Raw genomic sequence first — 11,446 nt, forward strand, 5'->3', positions numbered from 1 at the left:
AACAGACTGATTTCTACAACAGTGGTTACCTTTGAGGGGCACAAAAGAGATTTCTGCAGTGCTGGAAATGCTCTGTGTCTTGACCTGGGAGCTTGTTAAATGAATCTAATCATTTGTGAAATATTTATCAGGTTATATACTTAAGATAGGTTCATTTTACGCTGCTTTCTTAAATTTGAAAGTTTATACACACACAAAAGATGAATAGCAGACTTGAAGTGATAATTATCTTAGCAGAAAGCAGAAAGTTATCAAGTGGTTTGAAGAGAATACTGATAAGAAGCCCGTTTTCTCCTCCGATCTCCCAGAGGCAGTAGGTACCACAGAGGAGGGGGTGCAGTGGCGAAGGGGGTTGGAAAGTCTCATGTGAGGTTGGTTCCCCCCAAATCCTCTTCACCTGCTGTGCAGCCTGGTGGTGACCTCCCCCGGCCTCTAGCAGGGAACTGGAGGGTTATTTTCTGGAGAAATTAAATGGAACATTCAGGTTCAGGGTTCAAGGATACCAGGCCTATTTTAAAGTTTTTAATAAAAAATTAAAAGCATTAAAAAAATAAAGCTACCAGTTGACTGGGCCCCACCACAATCCAGTTGAATCAGCATTTATGTAGGGAATAGGAATCCAGGCATTTGCATTTAAATGCTCTCCAGATAATTTTACATACCCTTAGAAAATAACAAAGGAAGCAAAAACATTTAATTTCTTTTCTTTTCTTTTTTTGTTTTTTTTTGAGACGGAGTTTCGCTCTTGTTACCCAGGCTGGAGTGCAATGGCGCGATCTCGGCTCACCGCAACCTCCGCCTCCTGGGTTCAGGCAATTCTCCTGCCTCAGCCTCCTGAGTAGCTGGGATTACAGGCACGCGCCACCATGCCCAGCTAGTTTTTTGTATTTTTAGTAGAGACGGGGTTTCACCATGTTGACCAGGTTGGTCTCGATCTCTCGACCTCGTGATCCACCCGCCTCGGCCTCCCAAAGTGCTGGGATTACAGGCTTGAGCCACCGCGCCCGGCAATTTCTTTTCTTTATTTAAGAAATGAAATAGAAGGCCGGGCACGGCAATTTCTTTTCTTTATTTAAGAAATGAAATAGAAGGCCGGGCACGGTGGCTCAAGCCTGTAATCCCAGCACTTTGGGAGGCCGAGGCGGGTGGATCACGAGGTCGAGAGATCGAGACCATCCTGGTCAACATGGTGAAACCCCGTCTCTACCAAAAATAAAAAAAACTAGCTGGGCATGGTGGCGCATGCCTGTAATCCCAGCTACTCAGGAGGCTGAGGCAGGAGAATTGCCTGAACCCAGGAGGCGGAGGTTGCGGTGAGCCGAGATCGCGCCATTGCACTCCAGCCTGGGTAACAAGAGCGAAACTCCGTCTCAAAAAAAAACAAAACAAAAAAAAAAAAGAAAGAAATAGAAGCCAGGCACCGTGGCTCACACTTAGAACCCCAACAGTTTGACAGGCAGAAGCAAGAGGATCACTGAGTCCAGGAGTTTGAGACCAGCCTGGGCAGCATAGCAAGACCTTGTCTCTATTTTTAAAAAGAGGCTGGGTAGGATGATTGATGTCTGTAATCCCAGCACTTTGGGAGGCCAAGGCAGGTGGATCACCTAAGGGCAGGAGTTCAAGACCAGCCTGACCAACATGGTGAAACCCCATCTCTACTAGATAGAAAAATTAGCCAGGCATGGTGGTGCATGCCTGTTGTCCCAGCTACTTGGGAAGCTAAGGCGGGATGATTGTTTAAACCAGGGAGGCAGAGGTTGCAGTAAGCAGAGATTGCACCATTGCATTCCAGCCTGGGCAACAAGAGTGAAACTATCTCAAAAAGAACTATATGGATGCCATTAGGTGATCTTACCTTCATGTTTACTAAAGCTTAAAGAAACTGGAAGGGTATGGGGGCCAGAGAAAAACTGTACAAGTGATCAGAAATAATTGATAACAGTGAAAAGTTGCAGAATCTACTTCTCTGTAGATGGTTAAAAAGAGAATGCCTGGGATGTCTTTAAAAGCAATCTACTTCAATTTTCCAATGGAGATTTTGTATTGTGAAGCTTGGTGTGGATTACCATATGGGTTACGTTGACATTCTTGGGCTTTTTCCTTCTAAAAATAAGCGTATTTCATATTTTTGCGAACATCAAATTTGTTTTTAGAGATCACCTTAAAATTCCAAGAGGGAATGTCTTGCTCAGTGTTCAGTTCCTAAGTAGTGTCAGACATACAGTTGGCATACAACAAATGATTGTTGAATTAAAAATGAAGGCGCCTTAAGTGAAAGTTGCCAGGAAAATTTAAAATTAAAAAGGAGCCGGTAGTGTGCTGGTAAATGTGAAACGACGGCCTTTGAGAGGTGAGAGGGAAAGCATCTGTGAATTTCTGTGACAGAAACATGGCTACCATGGCTAATACCAAGCTAGCAGCAGCCTGTCCTCACTGAAAAGAGATGCCATCGACTCTCCTGAGGCTGTGCAAACCAGCTCCAGTATACTGCCGGTCCCGTCCAATGCAGGAGACATACTATGACCACCAATCCTATATTAATTCACGTTCAACTACGTGAAATAATATATCCCATAAAGCCAGCAATGAGAACTTGGCTGTCATTTGGAAGTGACCAACACTCAACACTATAATTTTTACCCTTTTTAACTTGTAACCATATTTCTGCTTGAAAAGAATATTCAGGCAAAGTGATGTCTTAGTTTCAAAAATAATATATGAATAATTATCTGTCTTGTGTAAGTGATCCCCACTTTGGGCTATACTACAAAGGTTCATTTGCAACCTAATATAGTCTTCATTTAAATATAAAATCAAGGGTGAGGAGGTTGTGGGACAACCCATAAAGGCCCATATAACCCATGATGCACCTGAAGTCTAATATCAGTGCGGTGGTATTCTGGGAAATGCATCCTCAGTTTCAGCCAGGGAAGACAGGATTGCATGCCAGCTGGCCACCATCCCAGCTATGAGAAAGTAGACCCTTCCACCTCACCATCTGCCATCTGCCAGAAGAGCAAAGACTTCTAGTCTGCCCCCAGGGCAGACTCCCAGCTCTAAGCCATACCGTCACTGCTCTGATAGCAAGAAATGGGCTAAAGGGACAGGATTCCCCTGGTGGTGGCAGTGCTGGTAAACAAATAACAATATTCATCATGTGTTTCACTTTTTTTCTAATTTAAGCCTCAAAATAACTATGAGGTATCTAAGATTATTCTCTCTATTTTACAGGTCAGAAAACCAAAGTTTAAAGAGATCAAGTTATTTATTCAAGATTATAACAGCATCTAGTAACTGGGAAAGGGTCCTTGACTTCCCCATGTAACTTTCGTAAATTGGAGATAATCTGTGGTCACCTTTCCTACAAATAATACAGAAGCTCAGAGTGTTGGTTTTAAGAATTTTGTTCTGGGCTTCAATTTGGTAGACCAAATTAAAGCTTAAACAGAAGTAGCCAGTGTGATGGGAGCTAAATTTAGACTCAGTTTATAATATGTTCTGAAATTCAGAAGTAGCCTCAAAAATGAAACAGAAGGAAAAAGAGTGTATGTAAAAACTGGTGAAATCCAAATGAGATCTATAGCTGAGTTAACAGCATTGTGGCAATGTCGATTTCCTCATTCTGCAGTTACGAGATATTAACATTGGGAGAAGTGAGTTGGTTTTTTTGTTTTTTGGGTTTTTTTTTTTTTTCCTTTTTTTTTTTTTTTCTCTTTTTTCTGGGGTTTTTTTTTTTTGAGACAGAGTTTCACAATGGCACCATCTCGGCTCACTGCAACCTCTGCCTCCTGGGTTCAAGCAATTCTGTCTCAGCCTCCCAAGTAGCTGGAATTACAGGCATGTGCCACCACGTCCGGCTAATTTTTTGCATTTTTAGTAGAGACGGGGTTTCACCATGTTGGCCAAGATGGTCTCGATCTCTTCATCTCGTGATCCACCCGCCTCGGCCTCCCAAAGTGCTGGGATTACAGGCGTGAGCCACCGCGTCCGGCCCGAGAAGTAAGTTTTTTAATGAAGTACTGTGAAGGGATACCATAGGCCCACAGTCCCAACCTTGTCCTGCCATCCGGTATACTGTGGCCACTTGATGTTTTTTGCACTTTCGTGTTTGGTAAAATGAATTTAGAGTTTTAAAATGTTTTAAGCATTTTTGCTTTTTTAGGTCCACAAAAATGAGCAAAGGCTAGATACACTTTGAGTCCATTTTCTACTGCCTCGGATATTAAATGTTACCATTTTACAAAAACTGAGACGGAACTTTTGAGACTTGAGTTCTAATAGTTGTCATTATTAGTCTACGTTCTGGCTTTTTTGTTTGTTTGAACTTTAAAAATCTAGCTAACTGGCCAGGCACGGTGGCTCATTCCTGTAATTCCAGCACTTTGGGAGGCTGAGGTGGGTGGATCTCCTGAGGTCAGGAGTTTAAGACAAGCCCTGCCAACATGGTGAAACTCTGTCTCTACTAAAAATACAAAATTAGTTGGGTATGGTGGCACATGCCTCCAGTCCCAGCTACCTGGGATGCTGAGACAGGAGAATCACTTGAACCCAGGAGGCAGAGGCTGCAGTGAGCTGAAATCGCACCACTGCACTCCTGCCTGGGTGAGACAGAATGATACTCCATCTCAAAAAAAAAAAGTAGCTCACCAATAAAATAACTTGGTGAAAGTAACGTCACGTTCTAAACTTATGTCTCCCTTATGAATTGCACAAGATTATTAGGCATGTAATATCTTGTCGCCTTCTTACATTGCCATATGGAACCAAGAGTCTGTAGTTTTGAAAAAATACAACACAAGGCTGGGTGCAGTGGCTCACACCTGTAATCCCAGCAGTTAGGGAGGCTGAGGAAGAAGGATCACTTGACATCAAGAGTGCGAGACCAGCCTGGGCAAACAGACTTTTATTTCTACAAAATATAAAATTTTTTTTAATAGTGGTGCTTCGGGAGGTTAAGGCTGCAGTGAGCTGTGATCACACCATTGTACTCCAGCCTAGGCAACAGAGTGAACCCTATGCCCCCCCAAAAAAAAGTGAGGTAAAGCCGGGCGCGGTGGCTCGAGCCTGTAATCCCAGCACTTTGGGAGGCCGAGGCGGGTGGATCACGAGGTCAAGAGATTAAGACCATCCTGGTCAACGTGGTGAAACCCCATCTCTACTAAAAATACAAAAAATTAGCTGGGCATGGTGGCACGTGCCTGTAATCCCAGCTACTCAGGAGGCTGAGGCAGGAGAATTGCCTGAACCCAGGAGACGGAGGTTGCGGTGAGCTGAGATCGCGCCATTGCATTCCAGCCTGGGTAACAAGAGCGAAACTGGGTCTCAAAAAAAAAAAAAAAAAAAAAACTGAGGTAGATATGTTATCCCCATTATATCCCTGAGGAAACTGAGGCAGAGAATTTAGGCATTTTGCTCCAGGTGACAGAGTTACTAACGGGCAGTGGTAAGACTGGGATTGGAAGTGAGGCAGTCTGGCTCCAAAGGCCATTTGGCACACTGCCTGCTTTCTCCAGAAATTACCCTTAACATTTTTTACCTTCCTTTTTACTAGCAACCAAAACTCTTAGCCGAGGCATCTCTGACTAGTTCCTGGTTGAAACAAAATATGGAGAGAGGATATCAGGCCCCAATCTGTTCTGGCCACTCATGTCTCCTTACTTTCCCTTTTATACAATGCCCTCCCCCGCCAGTACACACACGCACACGCGCACACGCACACGCACACACCCTGAGCTATAACTCAAGGCTGGCAGGCAGACGGGTAAGTCTACTTGACACTAAAGCCCAAGCTCTTTATGCTGGTGGGCCACACACAGGGCGACAAAGCGTTCCCATTTACCTGGGGTTTTTCCAGTTGCATCACTGATAGTTTCATGGCACTAGAGACTCCTCCCTCCAGAACAAATCAGGGCAGTTGGTCACTCTCTGCTCTCGAACCCTGTGGGGGAGCTGTTAATAAACTGTGATGTCTGAAACAGCCCCACACTCCCACTTACAGAGCAAAGCAATTTTATCAGACTCTGGGGGAAGAGGGAGCAGACACTGCATTTTCTTTTTTTAAATTTCTTTTTTTTTTTTTTTCCAAGGCTAGTCAAATGAAGGGATATGCTGCATTTTCAAAAGCCTTCCCAGGAGACTGCAGTGTTTGTGCTGGGTGGAAAATCACAGTAAGTCTACCCTAAGCATAAGCTGTGTACTCTCAAGCTCTTGTGGACTGCTGATCAAACACTGCCCAGGCCTCTGTTTCATCCCACACAGCTTGCAGTAATGCAGGGGCTTGGGTTTGCTTGTGCATTACAATCATGTGGGAAGCTGCTAATGCTTATCAGCTTGGGAAGGCAAAATGGTATAGCCACTCCAGAAAACAGTTTAAGTTAAACACATGGCAGAGCACAAGGGCTCATGCCTGTAATCCCAGAAGTTTGGAAGGCCAAGGCAGGAGGATTGCTTGAAGCCAGGAATTTGAGACTAGCCTGGGCAACATAGCAACATCCCATCTCTTAAAAAAAATTTTTTTTTTAATTAGCCAGGTATGGTGGCATGTGTCTGTACTTCTAGCTACCTGGGAGATTATAGCAGGAAGATTATTTGAGCCCAATTTAGTTCAAGACTGTGGTGAGCCATAATGGTGCCACTGCACTCAAGCTTGGGCAACAGAGTGAGACCTTGTCTCTAAAAGACAAATCTGAGCACGGTGGCTCACACCTGTAATCCCAGCACTTTGGGAGGCCAAGATCACTTGAGTCCAGGAATTTAAGACCAGCCTGGGCTACATAGTGAGACCTAGTCTCTACAAAAAAAAAAAAAAAAAAAAAAAAAGAAAGAAAGAAAAACCGGCTGGGCATGGTGGTGTACACCTGTAGTCCCAGCTTCTTGTTAGGCTGAGGTGGGAGGATCACTTGAGTCCAGGAGGGCCAGGCTGCAGGGAGCCTTAATCACACCACCGCTCTCCAGCCTGGATGACAGGGCAAGACTGCTTAAAAAAAAAAAAAAAATTAAACAAGTACCGACCATCTAGCCATTCCACTCCTAGGTATTTACCCAAGATAAATAAAATTGTATATCCATGTGTATGAATATTCATAGCAGCTTTAGCTGCAATAGCCCACAACTGAAAACAATCCAAATGTGCATCAGCAGGTAAGTGGATAAACAAAGTGTGGGATATATATTCAGTGGAATCCCCCTCAGGAATCAAAATGAAATACTGATACACGTAATGACATGGATGAATCTCAAAAAATCATGTTGAGTGAAAGAAGCCAGACCGAAAATAAAAAAAGACGACATGCTATGGTTCCATTTATAACAATTCTAGAAAATAGAGAAAATGTGTAGTTACAGGTAGTAGGTGAGTGGTTGCCTGGGGATGGGGCTGGAGGAAGAGTTAGTGGTGGAAACATTCATTATCTTGCTGTGGTGATGATTTCATGGCTACATACAAACTTACACATAGCACACTTTAAAAACGTGCGGTTTATCAAATGTTAGTTATACCTCAATATAACAATATAACCAATGTCCCAGCCCCATCCCGAGAGATTCCATGGCTGGGCACCATGGCTCATGCCTGTAATCCCAGCACTTTGGGAGGCTGATGCAGGCTGATGTAATCCCAGCACTTTGGGAGGCTGAGACAGGCGGATCACCTGAGGTCGGGAGTTGGAGGCCAGCCTGACCAACATGGAAAAACCCCATCTCTACTAAAAATACAAAATGAGCTGGACGCGGTGGCACATGCCTGTAATCCCAGCTACTTGTGAGGCTGAGGCAGGAGAATCACTTGAACCCGGGAGACGGAGGTTGCAGTGAGCCAAGAATGCACATTGCACTCCAGCCTTGGCAATGAGAACGAAACTCAAGTCTCAAAAAAAAAAAAAAAAAAAAAAAAAAATTCCATTTCCTGGCCTGAAATGGGCACAATGTCTCACTCTGTCTCCAGGCTGGAGTGAGGGGGCGTGATCTGCAACCTCTGCCTCCCGGGTTCAAGTGATTCTCCTGCCTCAGCCTCCCGAGTAGCTGGGACTACAGGCGTGTACCACCACTGCCAGCTAATTTTTGAATTTTTAGTAAAGAGGGGGTTGCACCATGTTGACCATGGTGATCTTGATCTCTTGACCTCATGATCCACCCGCCTCGACCTCCCAAAGTGCTGGGACTAGAGGCATTAGCAACCGTATCTGGCTGTCAGTACTTTTTAAAGGCTCCCAGGTGTTCTAAGGTGTTGCCCTGAGTGAGAACCACAGCATGAATGCCTCCCACCCGGAGCCACTCCACAACCACTGAACGGATTAGTCACAATATTCAGAGTGATAAGGAGGGGAAGGGCAAGTTGTGGAAGGAGCCGCGCTGTAAGGATGTTGAAGATGACTCATGAAGCCCAGTTTGGCTTCTTAACAGATGACACCAGCAGAGGACAGCTAACTCCACTAGGTGGCATCTGGACGCTGCTCTTGAGCAGTGTCTGGAGTGTAGCAGCGTCAGTTGCAGTAGCCCGCAACTGAAAACAAGGCACTGTCTGAAGTGTGCTGAGTTCTAAGCACACGATGCTGTTCCTCTGACAGTGAAAGGACCCAGACTTGTTGGAAAACAACCAGAAACCGGGGAAGATGTCAGCAGGGCCCACTGTGCGCTCTCTCCTCGGCCTGACTTCATAGCCAGAGAAAATCAGACTATCGCAACTTCAGTGTCGTTTGAGGTTTTAGGGTACAATAGAGCAGAGCTATTTATTCAGGGACCAAGTAAGTCCTGAAGAGTAAATATGTTCTCAGCCAGGCACAGTGGCTCCCACCTGTAATCCCAGCATTTGGGAGGCATAGGTGGGAGGAGGACTGATTGAGTCCAGGAGTTTGAGACTAGCCTGGGCAACATAGTGAGACCCCATCCCTAACAAAAATCAAAAAAATTAGCTGACCCTGTAGTCACACCTATTCTGGAAGCTGAGCTAGGAAGACTGCTTGAGTTCAAGAGATTGAAGCTGCAATGAGTTGTGATCATACCACTGCACTCCAACCTGGGTGACAGAGCAAGTACCCTGTCTCAATAACTGGCTATTTTTTGTATTTTTAATAGAGATGGGTTTTTGCATGTTGGCTAGGTAATGGCAACAGAAGGCAGCCAAATGCCTAGGCAGATAGGGGCAAATCAATGGTGAAAGCCCACCTCCAAGCCAAGGACAGTTTTAAAAAAGCCTAAAAGCCAAGCTACAAGTTAAATCCTTGACCAGACTGAGAACTTGTCATCCCGTTTGGCATGTTTTCTTCTGATTGATCCTCATCTTTCACCAACTGTACATACACCTACCCTTTCCTAATTGGTTTTCTACACTGTCATGCCCACCTTAGAGTGGTATCTTCACTTTTTTTTTTTTTTTTTTTTTGAGACGGAGTTTCGCCCTTTACCCAGGCTGGAGTGCAATGGCACGATCTCGGCTCACCGCAACCTCCGCCTCCTGGGTTCAAGCAATTCTCCTGCCTCGGCCTCCTGAGTAGCTGGGATTACAGGCACGTGCCACCATGCCCAGCTAATTTTTTGTATCTTTAGTAGAGACGGGGTTTCACCATGTTGACCAGGATGGTCTCGATCTCTCGACCTTGTGATCCACCCGCCTCGGCCTCCCAAAGTGCTGGGATTACAGGCTTGAGCCACCGTGCCCGGCCCCTGGTATCTTCACTTTAACCTTTTTTGGATACTCACAAACCAGTCAGCATGCACTCCCCATTCTGAGTCCATAAAAGGTCCCGGACTCAGCAGCAGAGAGGGAGAAACCACCTGACTACAGGGGCGGGGGACCACCCTCCCCCCATGGGCCCCAGCATCCCCTTTCCACTGAGAGCTGTTCCATCACTCAATAAAACTCCCCACCTTGCTCACTCTTCGATTATCGGCACATCCTCATTCTTCTTGGGTTAGGGACAAAAAACTCGGGAATTGGTGCACAGGCCAGGCTCAACCCAGGTAGGCTGAGTGGGCTGGCTGTCTCTTGCAGCAGGAGAAGGAGACCTGGATAGGATACCACTGGCTGGGGATCCCTGGCTTGCAAAGTGATCAATCAGAAAATCCTGCATTACAGACTGGCCTCAAACTCCTGGGCTCAATCCTCCTGCTTTGGCCTCCCAAAGTGATGGGATTACAGGCGTAAGCCACCTCACCTGGCACACAGTTTTCAGGTCTTTTCAGAGAGTAAGTCTTTCCCTCCTCAGAACACTTCCTCTAGACTTTGAGGACAAGAGCATCATCCCTTCTCTCTGTTCAGAGTTGTGCCAAGGACCCAAACATTAGCCATAAAATTTCCTCTAGTTCTCCCAGATGCTCAGGGCTTCTCTGGCTTGCCAGATCAGTCAGAATTCTCAAGGTAGGTCTTCCCTCTGGAGATTCTGTGCCCACATGTCCCCAGTACCATGGCTACTTTCTGTTTCAGGCTTGGTTCAGTCTCCTAGCATTCATTTTGTAGCTCCTCTTTCCACTCTATTTTTTTTTTTTTTTTTTTGAGACGGAGTTTCGCTCTTGTTACCCAGGCTGGAGTGCAATGGCGCGATCTCGGCTCACCGCAACCTCCGCCTCCTGGGTTCAGGCAATTCTCCTGCCTCAGCCTCCTGAGTAGCTGGGATTACAGGCACGTGCCACCATGCCCAGCTAATGATTTTTGTATTTTTAGTAGAGACGGGGTTTCACCATGTTGACCAGGATGGTCTCGATCTCTTGACCTCGTGATCCACCCGCCTCGGCCTCCCAAAGTGCTGGGATTACAGGCTTGAGCCACCGCGCCCGGCCTCCACTCTATTTTTTTAAACCTTATTTTAGGTGTGGGGACACATGTTACATAGGTAAACAGGTATCAAGGGAATTCGATGTACGTATTATTTCGTCACTTGGGTATTAAGCCCAGTACCTACCAGTGATTTTTTTTTTTTTTTTTTTTTTTTTTTGCTCCTCTCCCTCTTCCCGCCCTCCCCCATCAAGTAGACCCCAGTGTCTGTTGTTTCCTCCTTTATGTCAATGTGTTATCATTTAGTTCCCACTTGTGAGAACATGTGGCATTTGGTTTGCTGTTCCTGTGTTAGCTTGCTAAGGATAATAACCTTCAGTTCCACACGATTTTTCAACTGATGAAAAATTATTTTTACTAAATGCTGAATAGATTTTAAAAATTATAAAATACGTATATAGGGTATAAAGAATCATCTGATGAACACCTGTGAACCCACCCTTCAGTTAAAGAAGAATCATATTAGAATTAATCCCGCAGTCCCCAGGATATTTCTCCCCAAACTCATTTTCTTTTCTCCCGTCTCCAAGGCAAACACTAGCTGAATTTTGTGCTTATCATTTTCTTGTGTTTGACAGATTTCCTACATATGTTTGAATCTGCAAACAATATATTGTTCAGTTTGGTATGTTTTTAAACTTTATATAAATTGATTCATGTGATATATATACCCTGGAA

Source organism: Saimiri boliviensis, chromosome 10 (assembly GCF_048565385.1).
Source record: "Saimiri boliviensis isolate mSaiBol1 chromosome 10, mSaiBol1.pri, whole genome shotgun sequence".
NCBI lineage: Eukaryota > Metazoa > Chordata > Mammalia > Primates > Cebidae > Saimiri > Saimiri boliviensis.